Source organism: Galeopterus variegatus, unplaced genomic scaffold (assembly GCF_000696425.1).
Source record: "Galeopterus variegatus unplaced genomic scaffold, G_variegatus-3.0.2 Scaffold11437, whole genome shotgun sequence".
In the NCBI taxonomy this organism is placed as follows: domain Eukaryota; kingdom Metazoa; phylum Chordata; class Mammalia; order Dermoptera; family Cynocephalidae; genus Galeopterus; species Galeopterus variegatus.
In genome coordinates, this window is record NW_007737548.1 from 7,515 (window position 1) to 31,763 (window position 24,249).

At 40.6% G+C, this 24,249-nt stretch overlaps 7 non-coding genes and 1 pseudogene across 7 annotated transcripts; 4 read left to right on the forward strand and 4 right to left on the reverse strand.

The window, feature by feature from the left end:
* Positions 1-549: 549 nt before the first annotated feature.
* On the forward strand, positions 550-622 carry TRNAK-UUU. Its single transcript has one exon. It is a non-coding gene; the product is annotated as a tRNA-Lys (tRNA).
* Positions 623-2,756: 2,134 nt separating this feature from the next.
* On the forward strand, positions 2,757-2,829 carry TRNAF-GAA. Its single transcript has one exon. It is a non-coding gene; the product is annotated as a tRNA-Phe (tRNA).
* Positions 2,830-3,654: 825 nt separating this feature from the next.
* Positions 3,655-3,727, reverse strand: TRNAK-UUU. The gene has a single exon. It is a non-coding gene; the product is annotated as a tRNA-Lys (tRNA).
* Positions 3,728-8,298: 4,571 nt separating this feature from the next.
* On the reverse strand, positions 8,299-8,381 carry TRNAL-UAA. Its single transcript has one exon. It is a non-coding gene; the product is annotated as a tRNA-Leu (tRNA).
* A 373-nt stretch (positions 8,382-8,754) lies between these two features.
* TRNAR-UCU lies at positions 8,755-8,840 on the reverse strand. Its single transcript is given in 2 exon segments — positions 8,755-8,790; positions 8,804-8,840. It is a non-coding gene; the product is annotated as a tRNA-Arg (tRNA).
* Positions 8,841-9,085: 245 nt separating this feature from the next.
* On the forward strand, positions 9,086-9,158 carry TRNAV-UAC. Its single transcript has one exon. It is a non-coding gene; the product is annotated as a tRNA-Val (tRNA).
* A 154-nt stretch (positions 9,159-9,312) lies between these two features.
* TRNAV-UAC lies at positions 9,313-9,385 on the forward strand. The gene has a single exon. It is a non-coding gene; the product is annotated as a tRNA-Val (tRNA).
* A 10,634-nt stretch (positions 9,386-20,019) lies between these two features.
* LOC103610624 lies at positions 20,020-23,670 on the reverse strand (annotated as a pseudogene).
* Positions 23,671-24,249: the final 579 nt, after the last annotated feature.

A 24,249-nucleotide genomic window follows, 5' to 3' on the forward strand; every position in this document is an offset into this window, starting at 1 on the left:
GGGGGGGGACAGGGTGGCCGGGGTCCGGCTGTCCTAATCGCCGGCCAGCGGTGACTCCTACCGCTCTTGGCCGCCTCCTAGATCATCTCTTTTTCAGCTTATCTGCTTCGCTCTTGTTTTTGAGGTGCCTCCTGGGATGGGGACAAGTTACTACGAAGTGTCGTCTTCTCGGAAGAAGGGGCAGCCTGACGCCTTTAACCGTTGGACTGTGGTCTCCATCCCTATGCGCTTTGGGTTTAGGGTAAATAACGGGTAGGGGTGGGGACAGTAAGCGACGTCTCCCTCCTCCGCGCAGTTTTGCAGAACTCAGGGTTCGCGTTTGCCAAGGGGTCTCCACAGGAAAGGGGAGTGTGTTTTATTTTAAGAAATCTGTTTTCAGCTGCCAAAGGACAATCTAATGACCCTCCCTCCATACTCTTCACTGCGCCTCCTTCTCCTCCCGGCGGGATTGTGAATTGCATTGAATCGCCCGCGTGAGGGAGGGATCTTTATATCGCAGCGCAAACGCAAACACAGTCTTCCTTCACCAAAGTGAGGGTGCCTGCACGAGCCCGGATAGCTCAGTCGGTAGAGCATCAGACTTTTAATCTGAGGGTCCAGGGTTCAAGTCCCTGTTCGGGCGAGCTCTTTTTTTTCTTTTTTTAAATAATGAAAAATTGAGAAATAGTTTTAGGGTGTTATGTGTGTTGGATGATAGCTATAAAGAAGGAAATAAAGTCCTGGACTGTGCACACTACTAGCCCCAACCGCTTCCCAGGGAGAAGCCTGGAGTTCCAAGAGGACGCACATACATGCAAAGGTGTCAGGGGACTTCTATCCATCTCTCTGAGGGCCGAAATAGATTTATTCTGCAGCCACCGTGCAGGCTGAGGAATCCCAACTACTGATATATTAAAGGATGGGAAACAGCCTTTGGGAAGCCTCTGAGACTCCCCAGTAACCGCCTCCCTCGCTCCCCTGTGGAAGTCCCTTACAGACCTTCTCTCTTGGGTTCCTTCCGGCTAGGTGCTTGAAGAGTGTGACACAGATCCTGCACCTTCCCAACCCTCTTACTACCTTTTGAAAGAGTTTTTCTGCACTCTTGAAAGAGATCACGTAGAAACTGAAGCCCCACACAGAGCAGTTCCCCTCTATAAACGAAGTCAAATCCACCACCCTCCCCATCCCCAAGGTGTGACCCTGAATACAGGCAGAGGCTGAGGTTAACATAGCAGGTTCTGTAGGTGGGAGAAAGAGGGTGCATATTAGCAGAGAGTGCATTCAAAGGACTGGAATGGGACAAAACCAAAAACGTGAGCACCCACCTACTATAAATTAAAAACAGAAATATCCGGCTCCTGCAGAGGATTTTAGGAAGCTGGCTTGTGGACACAAAAAGCTCAGGCGTAAGGTCACCAAGGTAAACTAATTTTTCCTGTGAGGTGAATGGACCAGGAGTTTTCCTTGCTTAGCTAGAGATTGAGTTTCCTTGCTTAATCCAAGCAACAGAAGAAAGTCGGTCTTGATCTCATTGACAGGATGGGGATGTGGGCTGAATCTGCCCTCTCAGCAGATAATAGTACCCAAGGAGTCCTGATGAGTGGAGAAAGGCCTAGGTGGAGGTGGCACTCAAGTGTGAGGCAGGGTCTTCACCCTCCCTACAGGAATGCTTTACCTACAATTACCTCCACAGACTCTGCAATTACCTCCCCCTCTCTAGAGCTCAGATTCCTCAGGAGAAAGGAAACAATAAACTTGTGATAATTAAATGAGATAATGCATGCACAGTGCTTAGTAGAGTCTACCTAAAAGAAAGCATTCAATACATGGAAGCTGTTATTATTATTATTAACAAAGTGCTTTCAATCCAGCGATGAAACAAAACATACATATCGAAACAGGTGGGGGACCATTTCAAAGAATTACATGTCCAATATACCTAAGATCATAAGCCTGTATTCATGTGGCTTGTGTTGGCGGGTATGTGGTGAAGGGACAACGGTGGTCACTTGTCCAACGAAGAGTGGGTTGGTTGGGCAAGGAGCGCTTCTTGGGGAAAGTGAATCATGGGGCTCAGAGGCATTCCGGGGAGAGATACAGGTAAGGAGCTGTGGCAAACACTCAATTTTTTCTTCTTCTTCCTGAGGGAAACCCTTGGAAGGTGGTCAAGTCCACTTTAGGTATCCTTGAAAAGTGGAATCTCTTTGCTTGAACCATTTTCTGCCTCAACAAGAACAGACCAGGCTGGGGCTGGAGAGGACAAGGGGTGAAGAGCATTGAGTCCTACCTAGTCTTTCCTCCCTTTCCAGCTGTGATTTTCACCCTTCGGTGAAAGGTGACAGAAAAAAATAAAGTCTGTCTCAACCACAGCCATTTAGGCGTTGGAGCTGCTGGCTAGTTCTGGTTCAGTTCTGGATGATTGGGGGCAAATTAGTTATTTCATTTAAAAATTATTTTATTATCATTTCAACCTTAGGGCAGGTGTAGAGGGTGGGGATTGAACGCGACGGTGTAGATCAAGTGCTGGGCACACAGTAGGTTCTTAGTGGCTGTTTTTATTCTTATGAGGGCCCTGGGCAGACAGTAGCAAGGCAGTTCGCTAGTTTCCTCACAGGGCAAAATTGGTTTTCTCATTCACTGCTTTCAAGACCGCAGAGCTAAAAATAATACAGTTTGGAAGGTCAGATTGGGATTTAAAAGAGTGGGGGTGAAGAGAAACAAAGAGTCATTTTTTTTTTCTTTTAAATTTTCTTAAGGTGAAAAGGGGCAGCACCTTCGCCGAAATAGCTCAGTTGGGAGAGCGTTAGACTGAAGATCTAAAGGTCCCTGGTTCGATCCCGGGTTTCGGCAGAGGTTTTTGCAGGATCGGAGTCCACTTTCTGAGATCCGTGTCTCTTAAGGCAGCACATAATTCTGAGATGATAGTACTTAATAAGGCATTATGAGGATGTAGAGTTTAAGCCTCTTAAAGAAGTCAGATCATGGAGGATCCGTTCCCTGTCCCACAGTCACTCTGATGCTGGGTATCCGTATGTGGTACGGCACATCGTGTTGCGGTGGCCAACAGTCTGCTCCTCAGCGGAAGGTTTCGGGTTAGATCCCAGTGCAGTCAGCTCGCTGCGGTTGCAAATTTTCTCTTTGACGACAGACTTGAAAACCGTCTTCAAAAACTTTTGTCTCAACAGGTGACTCGAAAGTCAGGGTCCCAGCCACGCGTTAGGCATCTGGTGAAGGACGGTTCCGAGCTGGAGACGGACCAATTACGTGTCTTCATCTTCTTGGAACCTCAGTTTCCTCACAGTGCTTCTAACAAGTACCTGAAAACGTTCTTCGGTGCCCAAACCTGCACAATTCCTGCCATGAACATTACTATTACGACTCTGACGACGGGTGTGCAACTTCCTTGGTTGTGCGTTTATTGATGTTTTCAATATAAAAGCTATACATGCTAGTTTTAAGGGAAAAAACATCCGACGCCTAAGCAACGTCTGTTCGAGTAGAACATTATCTGACACTTTCTTAACCTTTGACTTTTCCACCCAAAACCACCACGGATCTTTTTGCCTGCTTTTTGGGTTGTAAGCCCCCCAGTGCGGAATGGGGTTCTGCTTAACCTCTCCGTTGCTGACCCTTTACCCCAACACTTGAATTCATGTTGGAGCTCAAAATACAGTTCGCCCGAACAGGGACTCGAACCCTGGACCCTCAGATTAAAAGTCTGATGCTCTACCGACTGAGCTATCCGGGCTCAGGAAAGAAGCGCTTTCTCTCACCTATCGGCAGTAAAATAGGCCACGTCCCCGCATTCTTTCCCTATTGCATTAAAATCTTGAATTTTACTGATTCCCTGAAGGTGGTGAACCTGCAAAATCGAGATCGAGCAGGCGTTTGGCCAAAAAGAATCTTTACTTCTCCTTTTCTCCCATCACACGTAGACTGTAAAGACTAAAAACATAGCTGTCTGCCTGACCTGACCCCGCCCGGCAGCTCAACACCTGGCGCCTTAAAGGGAACTTCCCAGGAGGGATCCCCCAGGTTTGGTACCCCTGGGCTGGCCTACCAGTGAGCAGAGGGATTTCTAAGTCCATGTTGGTCTTTGAAGAGCCCCAGAGCGATTATTCATGACGAATAATTAGGTTTCCAATAATCTAGTTGATAGATATATATTGAACTCATACCGCGCTCCAGGAGCTCAGCAACCTCATGGGGTTGCAAGCACCCTGTTGCTTTCTGTTGCTTCTCTCCTCACGGATTTGTCACCCCACTTCCCCTGGGTGACAGAGCCACAAAGGATTACTCAAAGCCTATCTCTTCTGAGGGGTAAGAAGCCCCAAAGTGGTGAACTTCCCTGGGAACCCTCAAGCAAGAGGCATCCCTTCTTTGGGAAATTAACCCCGAATTGGGGTTCTCTTCCTGCATTTATTTTCCAGACCAGGAAGTTACAGGAAGAGAACATAGGTGGGGTTATAGTTTAACAATATAGGGTGGTAACTTGCAGTGAAACAAGCCAGATGACATTCCAGTAAGGCTATCAACAAAAGCTTGATCTTAGCAAACATTCCTTCTTACAGCAATTTCCCAATATCTTTACATATCAATCAGTAACTAGTCTGTCCTTGAGCCAGCAACTTTGCAGTGCCACAAATCTTTATCTTACATGAGAGACTTTATAGCCTGAGGAAAATTTCCAGTCCTCCACAAGGTCAATATTTGAAACTGCAAGGCTTTGTAAAACCAGGCCCTGTGAGGTACATATGCTTTATAGTATATTCCACAGGACCCAGTCTTGGTCCTCAGTGGGGCCAGAAAATACACAAAAAAGCAGCACTCAATCAAGTGCTTTGATGGTGCGAGACCAGCCTTTGCGGATCCTGGAGGACTTGGCAGGCACTATGAGTGAGAGTTCTCCAGGTTTTCCTGGGGGTGGTGATGCCTAAACTGAACTGTGGATGGTGACTGGGCCCCTGAGACTGGGTAGAGAATTTGAGGAGAGGGAACAGCAAGTGGGAAATGACTTTATTTTCTTGGCCAGGGAATCAGAACATTTTCCTAAAGTAGCCACTGAAAAATTTTGATCAGGCAGGCTACAGGGGGCATTTTATCTTTTTAGGGAGTCCTGTTACTTTGGCAGCTTTGTCCCACACGTACCTAATAAGTCAATTTTATAATTTGTCCTGCTTCTTCATAACTTCTTTGTCGTGAGGCATTTCCTCGAGGCATTGGATAAGATTCCTCGAAAGGGAGGATTCGGAATCTGTAGAGTGGGCCTCACACCCATTTTAGTTCTTCTTGGAGTTCAGAGACACCCCACTGTGTGGGGGAGTGTGAGGTTTGCATTCTTTTATGGAGAAATATATTAGGAGCACAATGGGCAGAGATTAAAAAATAATCGGTTATGGAAAGATATCCATGTTATGTTAAGCAAAAAATACAAAGTGCCAAACACTATTATGATATACTTATATGTTTATATACATATATCCTTTAATTGTATATAGTTATACTTGTATATATGTTATTTGCATATACAGGAGATCTATATGGATGGAAAACAATTTGATAAAAATGGTTACTTCTTGGGGAATGACAATGAAATTTGTGATAGGAAGCTATTATTTCCTTCATATACACCTGTATTATTGGATTTTAGGAAATATGCATGTATATTAGTTTTGTAATAAAATAAATTTTTAAAATGTGATCTGTTAAATTATTTCACACTTCTGGGATCACATAGGTGGCTCTTCACATCAAAGCTTCCTTGATGCTATGTTTTCTAAGGATCCAGCAGAGAGTATAAAAGAACAAACTTCCTCCTCAGTGGAAATCCCTCCATGCCTTATTGTTTGAGAGGGGAATGTTGGTATTGAAAAATCACAAGTGAATATGCAAAGGTCATTCTTCACTAGCTGTTAGGTCCTAAATTATAGCTAAGCACTTTTTTGGTCAGCAACACACTCTGGAAAATACTCACACTTTTTGGGAGTCTGACCTCCTAAGTATCCGTCTGTATCATTTATTACATGTTAGCATTTAACAAAAAGCATTCTTGACCATGAAGTAATGTGTTACGTAGCTTGTGTCATTGAACAGTCTTTTACTTTAGATACTAAATCATGCAAACAAATGGATTTGTCCACATTATGATGTAGTCTTTCTTTCTTTACTTTTAGCAGCACTTTACATTTTGTTTTTTATTTTTTTATTTTTTTAAAAGATGACCGGTAAGGGGATCTTAACCCTTGACTTGGTGTTGTCAGCACCACGCTCACCCAGTGAGCTAACCGGCCATCCCTATATGGGATCCGAACCCGTGGCCTTGGTGTTATCAGCACCACACTCTCCTGAGTGAGCCACGGGCCGGCCCCTACATTTTGTTTTTTAAAAATTAAAATAACTTTTAGTAATGTTTACTTTAAGACATGTAACATACAAAAAGGTCAAACTTACAATTTTTTTTTTTTTTAAAAAGATGACCAGTAAGGGGATCTTAACCCTTGACTTGGTGTTGTCAGCACTATGTTCACCCAGTGTGCTAACCGGCCATGCCTATATAGGGATCCGAACCCGTGGCCTTGGTGTTGTCAGCACCACACTTTTCCGAGTGAGCCATGGCTGGCCCTGAAGCTTTCAACTTTTTAAAGGACTATTCATTTAATCTGAGTTTTCCCTTATTTTCAACTTTTTCATAACATGCAAAAATCAACATGTGTGACACGTACTTCATATGAACTTCATTAATTCTTCATCTTGAGTTAATGGAGAAAATACTTGAGTTCACATGCTAAAGTTATTTTACTGTAATTAATTAAGCTGGGTATAGTTTCTTAAAAACATGACACACACACAAAAAATCACAAATGTATTAGACACAGTTTTCACAAATAAAGATGTGGATCCCTAAGAAAGTTTCGGTTGTAAGAAGAAAACTAAAACCAGACCCCTTGAAAGGAGCTGCCTGTGCCATGAGGTCAATCCTCAGGGGGGTGATAAGCCTTTGGCTTGTTCCTTTCTGAACCACTGAACCTCCGCTTCTCACAACAGTGCCAGGAACACAGTGGCTGCTGAGCACAGCTTTGAATGAAGGAGTGCATGCAGATCTGTTTCCTAGTCTCCCAGGACAGACCAGACTGACAGGCACCAAACAGACACCAAAAGTCTCAAACCCTATATGTATAACCAAGTGTTAACAGTGTGGCACAGGCCTGCCTTGCATTGAGAAGTAACCGGAACTGTTTGTATTTCACTTAACACTCCATAGTAGTTTTTTCCCTGCCCCCTGCCCCACATCTTGAAATGCCACCCTCTTCCCACTTTCCAACCCCCTTTGGTTTGGGAAGTTCTGGCTGATCCTTACATGCAGGACTCAGGAGTTGCCTCCGAGATCCTTGCTTGATCCTCTCGATGAGGTTAGGAAGTGCGGGCTCTGTCCCTGTTGCTGTGTCCACCACAACCAACCTTACACATCTGTTTAATGAGTCTGTCTTCTCTCTTAAGAGTGCTTCTGTTATGAGGACAGGAACTCTCTGTATATCCCCAATACCTGAGTCAGTGCCTAACTGCAAACGGAAATTTCAAAAACTGTCCTTGAATGAATGATTGGGTAACTTGGATGAAGGTCATTGGTCAGAGAAGGTTTCAGTGGAAAAGGAGGGGTAGAATTGGTCCTTGGAAGTTTTTGTTTGGCACAGAGAGGAGAGAGGAAGAACACTCCTGTCAAGGCAAATCATTTTCATAATCAAATGAAATAAATTTGTCCTGAAAGAGTTCTTTGCCACTGTATTGTGCTACCCTGCTTTATTTTTTTTTATAGCACTATTGTCATCTGAAATTCTCCAATTTGTTTGTCTGCTTGTTTATAAACCATCTCTTCCTTCTGTCAATTTGTCATGTAAGCACCACTGGGCAGTAAACTTGTTGGTAAGGACTTTGTCTTTTGTTGTTATTTTATGTGCTTGTGTGTATATATTTTTTAAATCTCTGCATCCTCATAATCCGTGCTTAGAACAGTAGTTAGCACATAGTAGGATCTCAAGGAATAACTTGACTAAGACTGAACGTTTTTACAGAGCAATGTGCCTCTCCCTCTCTCCACAATTTAGTATAGTTTCATGAAGATATCTTCCTATTTTCCAAATGATCAATTCTTAAGTTTTCGCCATATTTTCTATGTGTGGCAAAAAGACATTTCAAAACGTTGTCGTCACTTAAGGACTCAGGCTGTACTGGTTACTATTATGATACTATTATGAGGACCCCTCAGATTGCGAAACAAGGAAGAATTTGGAAAGGGTTCTGCTCAGAAAAGTAACCAACCTCTACCAGAAGTGGGGTTCGAACCCACGCGGATATTAATCCATTGGATCTTAAGTCCAACGCCTTAACCACTCGGCCATTCTGGTACTTGGTTGGGCAGAATCTTATTTTTAGGCAACTCGGGCAATACTGAGCAACTCTAAACTTCAGAAAAATTTCAAATTGATTTATGCCCGATGTAAAAGAAAGACATGGAAAAAGATCTTAGTAACTTTTACCATATCTTGCTCATTCCTTTATCTCGCCATATGAAAGTGATTGGGTAAAGACTCGAATGGTGTATTTCTAACCTTTAAGCCAGGGGACATGCTATGGAACTGGAATTACTTCCTTTTCAAAATGGGCGAGTCCGACTGGAAATTTTAAATGGTAAAGTTTTTTGTGTATGTCCCCTCTTCCCACTTTACATTCTCCTCCGCCTTGCACTTTACAAATTCCTCCCCCTTACCAAAATAAAAGCGACTCTGGTGGGACTCGAACCCACAACCTTTGAATGCCTCCACCTATCTAGAAGTCCAATGCGCTATCCATTGCGCCACAGAGCCACGTGCAAAGCTCCTCGCACCGCATCCATCAGGACAGAAGGGTGAGTCCTGAAGGCGGTTGTCCCCTTCCTCCGAGTCGCTGTGGCGCTGTGTCGGGAGGAGAAGCATGGATGGCAGTGACACTGGAAACGTCTGAAAGTTTCTCTCCGGGCACGATCGCTGAATATCAAATCTCGATACCTTTGCCAAGTGTTTCATTGTCTTTGTCCTGAGTTACTGAATTTTGGAGGGTTAATTGCCCGTGCGGTTCCATAGTGTAGTGGTTATCACGTCTGCTTTACACGCAGAAGGTCCTGGGTTCGAGCCCCAGTGGGACCAAAGGGCGGTCACCTTTTTACAGGGCTGCCCTGGGTAGTCTGAAGTTCTTTGAAAATTTCTCTCCGTGCAGATTCCAAACATTTCAATCTCTTTTCATAACGTTAATATGTCTTTCTGAGGAATTACTAAACTCTGGCACAAGCAGCACGTGCGGGGTTCCATAGTGTAGCGGTTATCACGTCTGCTTTACACGCAGAAGGTCCTGGGTTCGAGCCCCAGTGGAACCACGCTGTGGTTTAGTTGCTCCTTTTTAACGGTCGTTACATTTTACAACCAGATCTTGGATTTTGCTCCTGGAAGCTGAGACGCGGTCTTTCTCCGGCGTTTCTGTGGCGCGTCCAGCCCTGCAGTACTGACACGGTTGCTCCCGACGCCCCACGCGCGGCGACTGCCCCCCCGCGGCGTTTCTGCAGAGGTGCAAACCACTCTGCCCTGCCGGGGGCTGTGCGCTCCTATGCGCATGCGCCCTCCCGACTTCCGGGTCAGTCCGCCCCCGCTTCCGGGTGTTGGTCCTTCCCTCACCGCCTTCCTCTTCCTAAACCTGCTCGGACTGCCTTTAAAAGCGGTCACCGCGGAGCTGCGGGACATCTCGAAAGCCTCACTCCTACTTTGTTGATGAACTCCAAGTCCACTTAGTTATTTAAATTAACATTACTTTTTGAAAAATTAATTTCATTTACAGGGTAAAGAGTTCAAAATGTCTCCATGTTCTACAGTGATGTCTCCCCCGTCTTTCAACTGTGGGAAGTGTCTTTGGTGACCCTCCAGAAATATTCTAGTCACTCTCCAGTGTAAGTGAACATTTACTTTATAGGCTACTTTATGCTTTTTGTACAAAAGGCAGAATGTCCTAGGGACTGCTCTCCTCCCACCAACAATATTCTGAAAATCTTTGTATTTCGTTCATAAGTTTTTGCTCATCCTTTCACTTCCAGTGTTTGGTTATATCAAAATTATTTAGTCTGTGCCATTCGATGGGCAGTTAAGTTGTATCCAGTCTTACAGGCAATTTCATAGTGGATTTTCTTGTCTATTGGTTTTTGGGCAAGTCAATAGGTAAAATCATAATAACAAAGTCTTAAATAGACACTTCTTATATGGCTAGCATGAATCTCAGTAGACTCACATATGTTCATGATGACTATTATTATCTATGCCATTTTACAGATAAGAGTAAGCACAGAGAGGTTAAATAGTCGCCCAGGGTTACACCACTGGTCGGGGAGGGAACACAGTAACTCCCCCAGTAAGCAGAGTATTGCCCTTTTGTCTTAGAAAATGAATTGCTGAGCATATGCACTAGTCTGTTGTTTCTGTGAACATCACTACTTTAAACTCCAAAGAGCTCGTGACAGATTACACTCCCACTAACATGAGAGTGCTTTCTTTTTCTCAGTGTCTCCCAAATGAAAAGTATTAATGGGCTTTTGAGTCTCTGAAAGGTGAAAATGTTTTAATTTATATGTCTTTTATTGTGAGGTTGAGTGTTTTTCATGTGCATTAAAGCTTCTTCTTTCTTTCTTCCCTCCCTGCCTCCCTACCTTCCTTCTTTCGAACTATCTCTTCACCTTTTGTTCAGTTTTCATTACAGTATGTTGTTAATGTTTTCTTATTGATCTTTAGGTGCTCTTTGTAGATTTAGATTTAGGATATGTTTTGCAAATGTACTTCCCAGACTTACTATTTACCTTTTGATTATATTTTTGATATTCTGTACTATGCAGAAATTAAAAAAAATTGTATAGTCAAATTCATCATCTTTTTTAAAATTATTTTTTGAGGTGGAAGGGCTTTTAAAATTTCCTGCTTAGAAAATACTTCCCCATTTTAAAATTATGTTCCAAAAATTATGCTATGTTTTCTCTCGATTATTTAGTTAAAATTTTTCTAATGTTTAAGTTTTTAGGCCATGTTAAATTTTTATAACTGGGTAAAGCTTGAGATAGGGAAGATGGACTTCTGAAAAACGATTTTATAAAGCACTCTGGAGGACTGAGGTGTGTGTGTGTGTAGATCTGTCAGCTTGGTAAAATCACACAGATTCCAGAAGTTAAACGGGTTGTTCTTGTTACATGTTCCTCAATGTCTTTTCATTAGAACTTTCCAGAAGCTCTGCTGACTTAGGCTTTCCTGTTTGTACTCCTTGGGCTCATGTAAAACCCGTTCCTCCTGCTTTTCTGTGTTCTGTAGGTTGGGTTAGGTCCTGTCTCACAAAAGGAACAGTGTGGTGTAGCCTATAGAGATTCAACATAGAGATTGGAGCCAAACTGGGGTTCAATGTCTGGCTCTCTTCTCTCGGTTGTGTGACCTTAGCACAGTACATAACAAATCTGGGCTATATAACCTTGGCCTAGTTGCTTAACTGCTGTGTGCCAGTTTTCTCCTCTGTAAAATGGGGATAATAGCTCACATGATTCTTGAAAAGAATTAGTGAATTGCTACATGTATTTATGTCAAATAACCTGCACATAGTGAACACTGAGTAAATGTCATCTATTATTATTGTTGATTTGGCAGACAATATGGCTTTTCCTTAGGGACATTTTTAGAAAATGCTAAGTGCTGAGCATAGCAAATCTCAGTTTCCTAGGCCTCTCCTCTTGGCTCATAGATGGTTGTCTTCTCCTTATGTCTTTTCACATTGTCTTTCCTTTATGTGCATCTCTGTGTCCGAATTTCCCCTTTTTGTGAGGACATCAATTATCAGGGCCCACCTTAGTGACTGCATTTTAACTTGATTACCTTTGTAAAGATCGTATCTCCAAATAGGGCACATTCTGAGGTACTGGGAGTTGGGATTTCAACATATGAAATTTGGGGGAACACAATTCAATTCATAGTGTAAGTTGTCCAAAACTGAACATGCAATTTTGCCCCCAAACATGGGATCGTTCTGAATTTCCCTTCTTGGAGAATGGTATCATTGCCTACCCACCACACCAAGCAGCTATCCTGTTTCTCCCTCTCCCACCATTCACACAGTCACCAGAGCCTGCAGAATCTTTTATCTATAACCACTTCTTCTCCTTCTGCTACTTAATTGAGGTCTCTTTCCTCTCTTCCCTGGGCTGCCAATCGTGTCCCTGTTTCCAGTCTTGCAGTACTACAGTCTATGCTTCATGAAGTGACCAGAGTGTCTTCTCTAAAATGTGAATGTCATGGCCCCACTCCCCTTACTTCCGAAAGCCCTCTGAGACTTGGTCTCCCTTTCCAGCCTGTCTCTTGCATCATTTCCTCCTTACCCTGGTGCCCCAGCCCTTGGTGCCTTTCTGGTGTTCTTCTCTTCCTCCTCCTTACTGTCATCTTTAAAGACCAATTATTCCCCATTCATGACAGCTTCAACACAACTTTTTCTGTAATGTTTTCTTGACTTTAGCCCCAGCATCAGTAGAACTGATCACTCCTTCCCTCAAGGCCTCACTTAATTTTGTGATGTTAAGGCCCATGAGATCAGGGTATCTTGCTGTTTGTTTTTATATCTTTCCCTCCTACCCCATCCCCAGGTATTGTTAAAGAAAAAAATTATTCTGGCACTTGTTAAAATGGTAAGGAGAACTTTACTCAGGACTATTACAGTGGGTGTCAAGATTATTGAAATAGGGAAAACAGATTGGCTCAACTCTGAATGTGAAGACAGCTGGGGATATTTATACAAAGAAGCAAATGGGGGGGGCGGTGCTGTTCAGGGGCTGGAATATTACTAAGAGGAGACATCAAGGGGAAGGGGATTCTTGCTAAACTGACTTAACAGGATGATTAATTTTATGATCCATAAACTAAAAAAGTTAGTAAATTTGACCTTATCAAAATTAAAAACTTCTGCTCCTCTAAAGACCCTGCTAAAGAAAAGACAAGTCACAGATGAGGAGAAAAATATTTGCAAAAGTCTTTATCTGGTACAAGTCTATTATTCAAAATTTATTAACTCTTACCATGCAATGATAAAAAAACCCCAAACAGTCCAATAAAAAAGGACATAATTCTAAACAGACAGTTTATCAAGGAAGATCTACAGATGGCAAATAAGACCAGAAAAAGATGCTCAACATTATTAGTCACTAGAAAAATACACACTAAACCATAGAATATGCATTCTTCTCAGCAGCACCTGGAACATGCTCTAGAATAGACCATGTGTTAGGTCACAAAACAAGTCTCAATGTATTTAAAAAAGAAATCAGATCAACTACCTTCTCTTGAGCACAATGGAATAAAAGTAGAAAGCAACAACAAAAGGGACACTAGAAACTATATGAATACATGGAAATTAAACAACATGCACTTAAACAAGAAATCGGTCAAAGAAGATAAAAAAGGAAGTTAAAAAATTACTGGAGACAAATGAAAATAAAAACACAACCTGCCAGAACCTATGGGATATAGCAAAAGCAGTTCTAAGAGAGAAGTTTATAGCAACAAATTCCTACATCAAAAAAAGAAGAAAAACTTTAAATAAACAACCTAACATTACACCTCAAGGAGCTGGAAAAACACAAATCAAACCCCAAATCAGTAAAAGGAGAGAAATAACAAAGATCAGAGCAGAAATAAATGAATTAGAGATTTAAAAAAAACGAAACAAACAAATAACAACAAAAAACAATACAAAATATTGATGAAACAAAGAGTTGGTTTTTTGAAGAGATAATCAAAATCAACAAACCTTTAGCTAGACTAATGAAGAAAAAGAGGACAAATAAAGAAAACCAGAAATGAAAAAGAATACGTTACAACTGATACCACAGATATACAAAGAATCATATAAGAGACTACTATGAACAACTATATGCAAACAAACTTGAAAACCTTGAAGAAATGGATAAACTCTTGGACACATACAACTTACCAAGGTTGAATCATGAAGAACTAGAAAACCTAAACGGATAACAAATAAGTAATGAGATTGAAGCAGTGATAAAAAGTCTCCTAACAAAAAAAACCCCAGGACCTGATAGCAGCACTGCCAAATTCTACCAAACATTTAAAGAAGGACTAATACCAGTTCTTTTCAAACTGTTCCAAAAAATTGAAGAGGAGGGAATACTTGCATACTCATTCTATAAGGCCAACATAAACCTTATGTCCAAACCAGAAAAAGACACAATGACAACAAAAAAGAAAACAACAGACCACTATCCCTAATGAATGTTGATGCAAAGATGCTCAAAAACTACTTGCAAACACAGTCTAACAACACGTTAAAAAGATCACTCACCATGATCAAGTGGGATTCATCTTAGGGATGCAAGGATAGTTTAACACATGCAAATCAATAAATGTGATACATCACATAAACAGGATGGAAAAAAAAAAACATGATCATTTCAATAGATGCAGAGAAAGCATTTGATAAAATCCAACACCCCCTTTTGATAAAAAACACTCAACAAATTAGGTATAAAAGGAATGAACCTCAACATAATAAAAGGCCATATATGAGAAACCCACAGCTAATATCATACTGAAAGGACAAAAATTGGAGGATTTTCTTCTAAGATCGAGAATATGACAAGGATGCCCACTTTCCCCACACTTATTCAACATAGTACTAGAGGTTCTAGACAGTGCAATAAGGCAAGAGAGAGCAATAAAGGGCATCCAAATTGGAAAGAAGGAAGTGAAACTGTCCTTGTTAGCAGATGAGATGATCCTATACAAAGAAAACCCTAAAGATGCCACCAAAAATTGCTAGAAGTAATAAATGAATTCAGTATAGTGACAGGATACAAAATCAACACACAAAAATCAATAGCTTTCTTATATGTCAGTAATGAAATAGCTGAAGAAGAAATCAAGAAATTAATCCCATTCAGAAGAGCTACCAAGAGAAAAAAAAAAAAATGAAATACCTAGAAGTAAATTTAACTAAGGAGGTGAAAGACTGCAATGAAAACCATAAACCATTCGTAAAAAAAAATTGAAGAGGAAACAAGTGGAATGATATCCATGTTCTTGGATTGGAAGAATTAACATGATTAAAACAATCATATTACTCAAAGCAATCTACACATTCAATGCAATCCCTATCAAAATACCAATAACATTTTTCACAGAAGTAGAAAAAACGATCTTAAAATTTGTATGGAACCACAAAAAACCCCTTATAGCTAAAGTAATCTTAAACAAAAAGAACAAAGTGGGAAGCATCACACTTCTTGACTTATACTATAAAGCTTTAGTAACTAACACAGCATGGTACTGGCATAAAAATAGACAGACCAACAGAACAGAATAGAGAGCCTAGAAATAAACCCATACAGAATAGAGAGCCTAGAAATAAACCCATACACTTACAGCCTACTGATTTTTGACAAAGGTACCAAGAGTATATGGTGGGGGAAAGGACAGCCTCTTAAATACATGGGCTGGGGAAACTGGATATCCACATGCAGAAGATTGAAAGTAGACCCCTGTCTCTCACCATATGCAAAAATCAACTCAAAATGAATTAAAGACCTAAATTTAAGACTCAAAACTATAAAACTACGAGAATAAAACATAGGGGAAACACTACATGAAATGGGAGTGGGGATTGCTTTTTTAAGTGAAATCACAAAGGCACAGGCAACTAAAGCAAAAATACAAGAATGGGACTTCATCAAACTAAAAAGCTTCTGTGCAGCAAAGGACAAAATGAAGAAACAATCTACTGAATGAGAGTAAGTGTTTGCAAAGTACACATCAGACAAGGGGCTAATATCCAGAATATACAAGGAACTCAAACAATTCAACAGCCAAAACCCAAATAACCCCATTAAAAAATGGGCAAAGGACCTGAACGGATATTTCTCAAAAGAAGACATACAAATGGTCAACAAGCACATGAAAAATGTTCAAAATCACTAATCATCAAGAAAGTGCAAATTAAAACCACAGTGAGCTTTCACCTCAACCAGTTAGAATGGCTATTATCAATAAGATAGGAAATAGCCAATGCTGGTGAGGATGTGGAGAAAAGGGAGCTCTCCTACATTGCTGGTGAGAATGTTAATTGGTACAGACATTGTGGAAAATAGTATGGAGGTTCCTCAGAGGACTAAAAATAGATCTACCTTACGACCCAGGTAACCCACTACTGGGTATTTACCAAAAGAAAATGAAATCAATATGTCAAAAAGATACCTGCATCCCCATGTTCATTGCTGCACTATTCACAATAGCCGAGAGATGGAATTGACATATTGCTCATGAATAGATGAATGGATTAAAAAAAAAAACAACTCTGCTATATATACACAATTGAATACTATTAGTCTATAAAAAGAAATGATATACTATCATTTGCAGCAACTTGGATGAAATTGGAAGCCATCATGTTAAGTGAAGTAAGTCAGGCACAGAAAGACAAATACCACACAATCTCACTCATATGTACAATCTAAAAAACAAACAAAAAATGTGGTTCTCATAGAATGATGATTACCAGAGGCCAGGCAGGGAGGGGTAGGGGTGGGTGAGGAGAAGTGGTGGACTAATGGTACAAAACTATTCCATCTACCCTAAGTGAATCATTGTGCAGTATGAATGTAATGAAATAACACACTGTACAAAATATGTATAGGTAAATGTTAAAATAAAAACAAAGTGCACTAAAATTACAATAAAATACCACTATACACCTGCTAGAATAGTTAAAACACAAAAACAAAAACATAAAATTAATACCAAGTGCTGGCAAGGATGTGGAGTAACTAACACTCATACATTGCTTGTGGGAATGCAAATGGCACAGTCACTTAGGAAAAGAGTTTAGAAGTTTCTTATAAAAGTAAAGACACTACCACTAGAGGTGGACCCAGCACTTCACTTCTAGGCATTTTATCCAAGAGAAATGAAAGCACGTGTTTATGCAAAGATCTGTTGTAAATGTTTATATCGACTCTATTTATGATTTCCAAAAACTGGAAACAAACCAAAAGTCCTCAACAGGTGAATAGATAAATAAATGGTGGTACAGCCATGCAATTGAATACTACTCAACAATAAAAAGGAGTGAATTTTTGACATATGCAACAACATGGATTAACTTCAGAAACATTATGATACGTGAAATAAGCCATATACACAAAGCTATGAGCTATATGATTGCATTGATATGACTTTCCGGGAAAGGGAAAGCCGTAGGCACAGAAGACAGATCAATGATTGCCTTCTGGAAGCCTGACAACATACACCTCATCCTGGCTATGACCAGCAGGATTTGACATAATGACTGTATTGGTCATGGTTCTCCACTGGCCCTGGAGTGTATATGATGCCCTAGGAGAACTGCACCAGAAGCACCTCAGGGAAATGACTACAGAACATAAGAGCTCATGTGTAAAGCAGTTTCTATTCCTGTTGCTTTTTTTAGGCGGCTGGTTGGCACAGGGATCTGAACCCATGATCTTGGTGTTATAAGTCTGCACTCTAGCCAACTGAGCTAACTAGCCAGCCCAAGAAGTTTGTATTCCTAAGAAACAGATCTGAAGTTTTTGGGAAAGAATACAAATGTGATAGTGTTTAGAAGTTTCATATCCGGAAATAAAAATCTTAAATTATTAAACGTCTGTCAAAGGGAGAAACACGGAAAAGGAATGGCTCCCTCCAGTGGTAAGAAGAAATACAAAACATTTTACTCAGTAGACACTACTAATACAAGAGAAAACGTTTCTTTAGAAATTCAGCCTCCCAGTGTGGGAGATGTTGAACAATTTAGCAAAAATTTAAATGATCCTGTATTGGAATATGTAAGTAAAAATATTGTTGTCAAGCAACACATTTTTATCTTGAAAAAGAAGGAACACGATTTCATGGGAAATGGATTTTTATTTTTATTTTTAAAATTATTAATTCATTAATTAATATTTATTTTTATTTTTTTATTTAGCATTCTTAGCAACATGGGTGCACTTAGGGAAAATTATATTAAGTGAAATAATCCAGGCACAAAAAGAGAAAATACCGCGTGTTCTCACTTATTTGTGAGAGCTAATAAAAATAAATAAATAAATATACAAACAAACAGGGAGAGAAGAAGACACAACAATCACAATAATTCCTTGAACTTGCTAAGACAAGTGAACAGACATAATATTGACGTGGGGAAGGGGGGAGAGAGGGAGGAAAAGGAGGAATTGGTAAAGGGACACGAAAATCAAATCAACTACGTGGAAATGGATTTTTATATGTACTGTTTATATGCAAAGTACTGTAGTTTTGAGAACCCAGTATGTGTGTTTACCCTGGGATAGTTTTAAAGTGAAAAATTTATATATGGGTCTAGATGGTTAGCTCAGTTGGTTAGAACATGGCGTTGTAACATACATCAGGATCAAGGGTTCAGATCCCTATACTGGTCAGTTGCCAAAAAAAAAATATGTGCATATTTTAAAAATTAAATTTATTCTATATATTTTCTCATATAATGTATATATGTAAAAATGAACATATCTACACAGAACACATATATATGTGTATATATATTATATATATATACACACACATGGGTACTTAAGAAAGTTGTTGAAAAAATAAAATTAAAAGATAATATGAATCTTTCCATAAACTTTTTGAAGTACCCTCATATATATATACTTCCTTGGGTCAAAGAGAAGTTTGAATTGTTCTTGAAATTTTAGTTACATGGGTAAATAGATACAAAATTCAAGGATGAGTCAAAAGTGTAATAAATGATTTTAATTCTAAGAAATAACAACCACCAGAAAGAAGAAAATGCAGGTTTTAAAAAGATCTTTCAATTGTTGTAAAGCAACCATATGCCCAGGATCAGACTTAAGCAAATGTGACTTTTGTCAACAGTGTCTCTTTGCTTTGCCTGCTGAAAAGTTTCATCCTTCTGGTGTCTCTCAGCAAGGACACCCCAGCCTTAGATTTAGATTTACCCCCATCAGGTCCATCCACTGAAGCTTTCCTTTTCTACATCTCCTTCACTCTGGGATTTTTTTTTTTTTTTGGTGACTGGCAGGCACAGGGATTGAACCCTCGACCTTGGTGTTAGCAGCACTATTCTGTAATCAACTGAGTTAACTGGCCAGCCTCCCTTCACTCTGGGTTGACACCTGGGGCCTTCCACAAGTCACCTAGACCATCTGAAATTAATCCCTTGGGAAGTACTAGTGAGAATGAATTTAGAGATTACTCCTTCCACTAACACCATGTATGCTCAGTATGCTATGACCTTCTGCAGCTGTATTTAGTTTGTGAAATTGTGGCATTTTACCTAGCATGTCTTACATGAACTGTGTCTAATTTATGAAACATTCGAAGAGCAGGAATTTCATGCCAGCACCAGGGGAGAAGCAGTACGCAGTGATATAGCTGGTTGGACAGACTGTTTTAGAGCAGCTTTCCCTTGCTTGTGTTTTATCCTAAACCACACTATGCAAATGTCTCCTCACTTCCCTTAAATTATTCCAATCGTATTCACATAAAAGATTGCATGGGAGAGAAGGCTGAGATGTTGCAGATTAATCAATGTATCCAGTCGAAAGTTTAGTTGATAATGTACGGGCCAGCTGCCACCCCCCCAAAAAATTTAGTTAATTACCAGTTTCAACTATTTGCTTGACAAATAGGTTACCAGAAGACTAACTGGAATTTAATTTTGTTTTTTATTCCCTTAGATTAAAGAACAGGTGCCAAAGAGCATGCTAAAAAGAATTAGGAGGAATTTGGAATGGACTGATTTGCAATCTTCTCACTAATCAGTCCCTGAAGGATGAAAAATCAATTTTTTTCCTCAAGCCTTTGCTTCTTGTGAGTCAGGCATGTTCTAGAGATGTGGGCAGGACAGGATTCCTTTCTCCCTGGAGGGCTGGTCAGGATGCCTATAAAAAGACATTGAGATTCTTAGAGGGACCTGATGTCTTGCGGTCTGTATTCTTTGGTTAGGTGAGGACAATGAAGTGCCTTCCATGACACTACAATACAGGAGAAATTTTTTATAGATGGGCTTGTTTTAGACTCCACCAAGTCCTGTGTGAAACAGCACAAGTAGTAAAACATGCACTTTGCTGAGGGGCAGGTATCTCAGATCTAGCCTTGCCTCTGCCGTTAATTAACTGGGAAAGCTTTGATGAAACATGAAGCTTCTCTGAGCTTCTGCAAAGGAAATCCACAGGCTTCCTTAGAAAAATGGAACCTGAGTCCCCCAAGATTACCAATGGAAAATGTATTTCCACATAGGGAGAGGTGGCTGGATTTTACAGACTTGACTCCTGGTCCCTGGAGCTCATTTTATGAGAAAACCTTGCAGAGACGATTGTCTCAGGAGAACCTTGGGAGAGGACTCAGCTGTAGGACAAATATAAATCTTTGGCCTCAAGATGGTCTATTGATTGGGGCCTCTACTGTGGTATGAGAAAGTATTTTTTAGTTCTGACTTTCCAATCTGGACTTCATAGCATCTTTTCCTTTTCAGAAGGTCCAAGTCTGTTCTTCAGTCTCCTCATGGCTGATATCATCTCCTGGTTCCTCAGAGTGTAGACAATGAGGTTCAGGACAGGGACGATGACCATGAAAGTGGTGGAGACAGCTCTGTCCGTGGGGAGGGCAGTGAAGGGCTGGGCATAGACATAGATGCAGGGCACAAAACACAGGGTCAGCACAGCGATGTGGGAGGTGTAGGTGGAGATGGCTTTCCTCCTTCCTTCCCCTGCCTGAGGCCTCAGCATCGTCAAGATGACTGTGTAGGACACAAGGAGGAAGATGAACCACAGTGTGGAGATCAAGCCATTATTGGAAATCATCAAGACCTCAAGAACAAAAGTGTCAGTACAGGTGAGTTTGAGGACCTGGGGGACATCACAGGAGAAGCCATCAACAACGTTAGGTCCACAGAACAGGATTGTGAGCATCAAGAAAATCTGGACAATGGAGTGGACAAAGCCCCCCACCCAGGTGGCCACAATGAGGGCAGGGCATCGCCACCTACTCATGATGCTCACATGCGCAGGGGCTTGGAGATGGCCATGTAGCGATCAAATGTCATCACAGAGAGAGGAAAAAATGTGCCATCGAGGAGATGAAAGAGGATCTGCGTGAAGCAACCACTGAAGGACGTGGTATTACTCCCTGAGAGAAGGTCGACTAGGACCTTCAGAGCAGTGATGGAGAAGAAGCAGATGTCCAAGACAGAGAGATTGCGGAGCAGGAAGTACATGGGGTGTGAGGGCAGGACTCACAGGTCACAGTGACCGTGATGAGGAGGTTTCTCAGGAGAGTTGCTGTATCACCAAACAGAAGAGAAGAAATAAGACCAAGCTGAGCTCTCAGGACTGGGTCAGACCTTGAAAAATAAATCCTTTCACCCTGGTGTAATTTCCCTACTCCAATAAATCATGTTTCTTCTTCTTTAACCACCTGGAGAGAAAGAACTTTGGTTATAGAAAGCACATCATTAAAAACAGAAGGAATGTGAGTCATGCTTTGGGAGTTATTTTTTAGGGTTTATTCCCTTTTGAGCGAGGATGCCCACACTTCAGTGAACTGTCCCCAATGGATGGTGTTTCTTGAGTCCTCTCAGAGCACACCAAAGAGTGGGTTTCCAACAGTGTAATTGAAGCACATAAATCAGTACGTTCACAAAATTCTTATTAAAAAATTTCATGATAGCAAAATTTCATGTATTCCACATCCCTCTTGAAAATTCACAAAGTTTTCAGGGGAGTAAAGAGACTTTTTAATTTAAACTGGTTTCACCACTAACCATATTTCCCCACCTCATGTAGCTCCAATTAACATTTCACAGATCTAGTGTTCCATACAACATTATTTGGGAAATGCTAGAAAAAATGCACTTTTATGCTTTTCCTGTAAAGTATATATTTTTGAAATAATTGCAACTATAATCAAATCTAGCATTTAAAAAGCTGGTAAGTTCCATACAATGAAATATTATTTAGTGATGAAAGCAATGAGCACTTAAGCCATGAAAAGACATGGATGAATCTTAAATGCCTAGTGCTGAGTGAAAGGTGCCAGTGTGAAAGGTACATATGTGTGATTCCAAGTATGGGACATTCTGAAAAAGGCGAAAAGTATGGGGACAGGTAGGGACTGAGGCAGAAAATGGATGAACAGGTAGAACATGGGATTTTTAGGACAGTGACTATTCTGCATGATACTGTAATTGTGGATACACATTATACATTTACCAAAACCTGTAGAAATACACAACACAAAGAGTGAATGAACCCTAATATTAACTTTAGTTAATAATGATGTATTAATTTTGGTCCACCAATAGTTAATTAATGTACTATACTAATTAAAGATGTTAAAAATGGGGAAACTGTGGTGGGGAGGGGAGGGAGAATATATGGGAATTGTCTATACTTTTTGTTTAATTTTTCTGTAAACTTAAAACTGCTTTAAGAAATAAAATTACTAATTTTCAAAAAAGCAGATATATTAAAGGATAAAACAATTTAGAGCATAATGTAAAGAAACACATTCTTTTTGAAACTTTTATTACCAAACTTCACTTTCTATAAATCTTAATTCAACTCTTTTCCCTCTGCTTCCCACTCTGTTTTATACAGAACAGTTAAAATAAGTACTGCATTGGATGTTGACAAGCATCTGGATATCATGGTTTTTTCAACTGTTTAAATGAAATTGCCTCTTGCAATTTCCTTTTTCTTTTTTAAAATCAGCTTTGTTGAGATGTAACTTACATACAATAAACTGCACATATTTAAAGGGTAAAATTTGATGAATATTGACACACACATATATGTTTATGTTTGTAAAATTGTCATCACAGTTAGGATAATAAACACCCCTCCACTCCCTCCCAAATTTTCTCAAGCTCTTGAGAACTGCCGAACTCTCAGCACATAATTCTGTCTAAAACCTGCACTAGACCAAACACTCGCATGGTTTCTAGCAGCATAAAACCATGTCCCTGGGATGACCGCAGTCCCCCATTAAAATACCCACCTGAGAAAGCTCAATGCTGCCGGGAGAATTTACTGCTCCACCCAAACCCTGATGATAGGCCCCTGACCTCCCTTTCTTAGAGCATTTATTAAAAAGGGCTTATGATTGTGAGTATATATAAACATAGAAGTGACTTTCTCAAGGACCTGAGAGCCATTCCTTGGAGACAAATGTAATCATTAGGAAGGAGAGGGCCTCTGTCTCCTAGTCTGTGGGAGGACAGAATCCTAACCTTGAAAATGGCTAGCTAGCAGACACAGCTGGCTTTGTTGAGTTCACAGTGACCAACCTTTTGTACTTTTCCACTTCTCTGACTCTCCTGAGCCTCTCTCCCGTCCCTCATTCTCCCATTAAAATGCCCAGATCACCTCTGCTGAAAAGCAGAAGTGAGCTCCGCTCTTTCCCTTACTGTCAGTAGTGACTCGATAAAATCTGTTTCATTGCTTTATCTCATGTCCAGCTGTGTCTAACTTTGGCACAACTTTGTACTCCCTCCTTCTAAATTGTACCCATATTGAGGCCAACATCGGGTCCTGTTGTTAACCACTGGGCTCCCATATCTCGCCATCCTTCACCTCTCATTTCCTCTTCAGAACAGAACCTCTACTTAGCTAACTTTCCTTCTATGCTCTTTCCTTTGAAGCCTGTATCAGTCTGTTTCTGTTGCTTATAACAAGAATACCTGAAACTGGGTAATTTGCTAAGAAACAATATTTATTGCTTATGGTTTCACAGGCTGGGAAGTCCAAAGTCCAGAGAAAATATCTGGTAAGGGCCTTTTCTTGGTGCTAACTCTACAGCGATGCAGGTTATCCCAGGGTGAAATGATAGAAGCAGAGAGAGAGAAAGAGAGAGTGCCTCTCACACGGTCTCCTTTTAAAGCCATCAGAACCACACCCATGACCACCCATCAATTGATTAATCCATTTACAAGGACACAGTCCTCACAATCTAATCACCTCATTAAGGCCCCATCTTTCAATTACCATATTAGGATTTTCCACCCTCTTAATACTGTCAGTGGGGATTAAACTTCTTTCTTTCTTTCTTTTTTTTAAAGATGACTGGTAAGGGGATCTTAACCCTTGACTTGGTGTTGTCAGTACCACACTCTCCCAAGTGAGCCAACTGGCCATCCGTATATAGG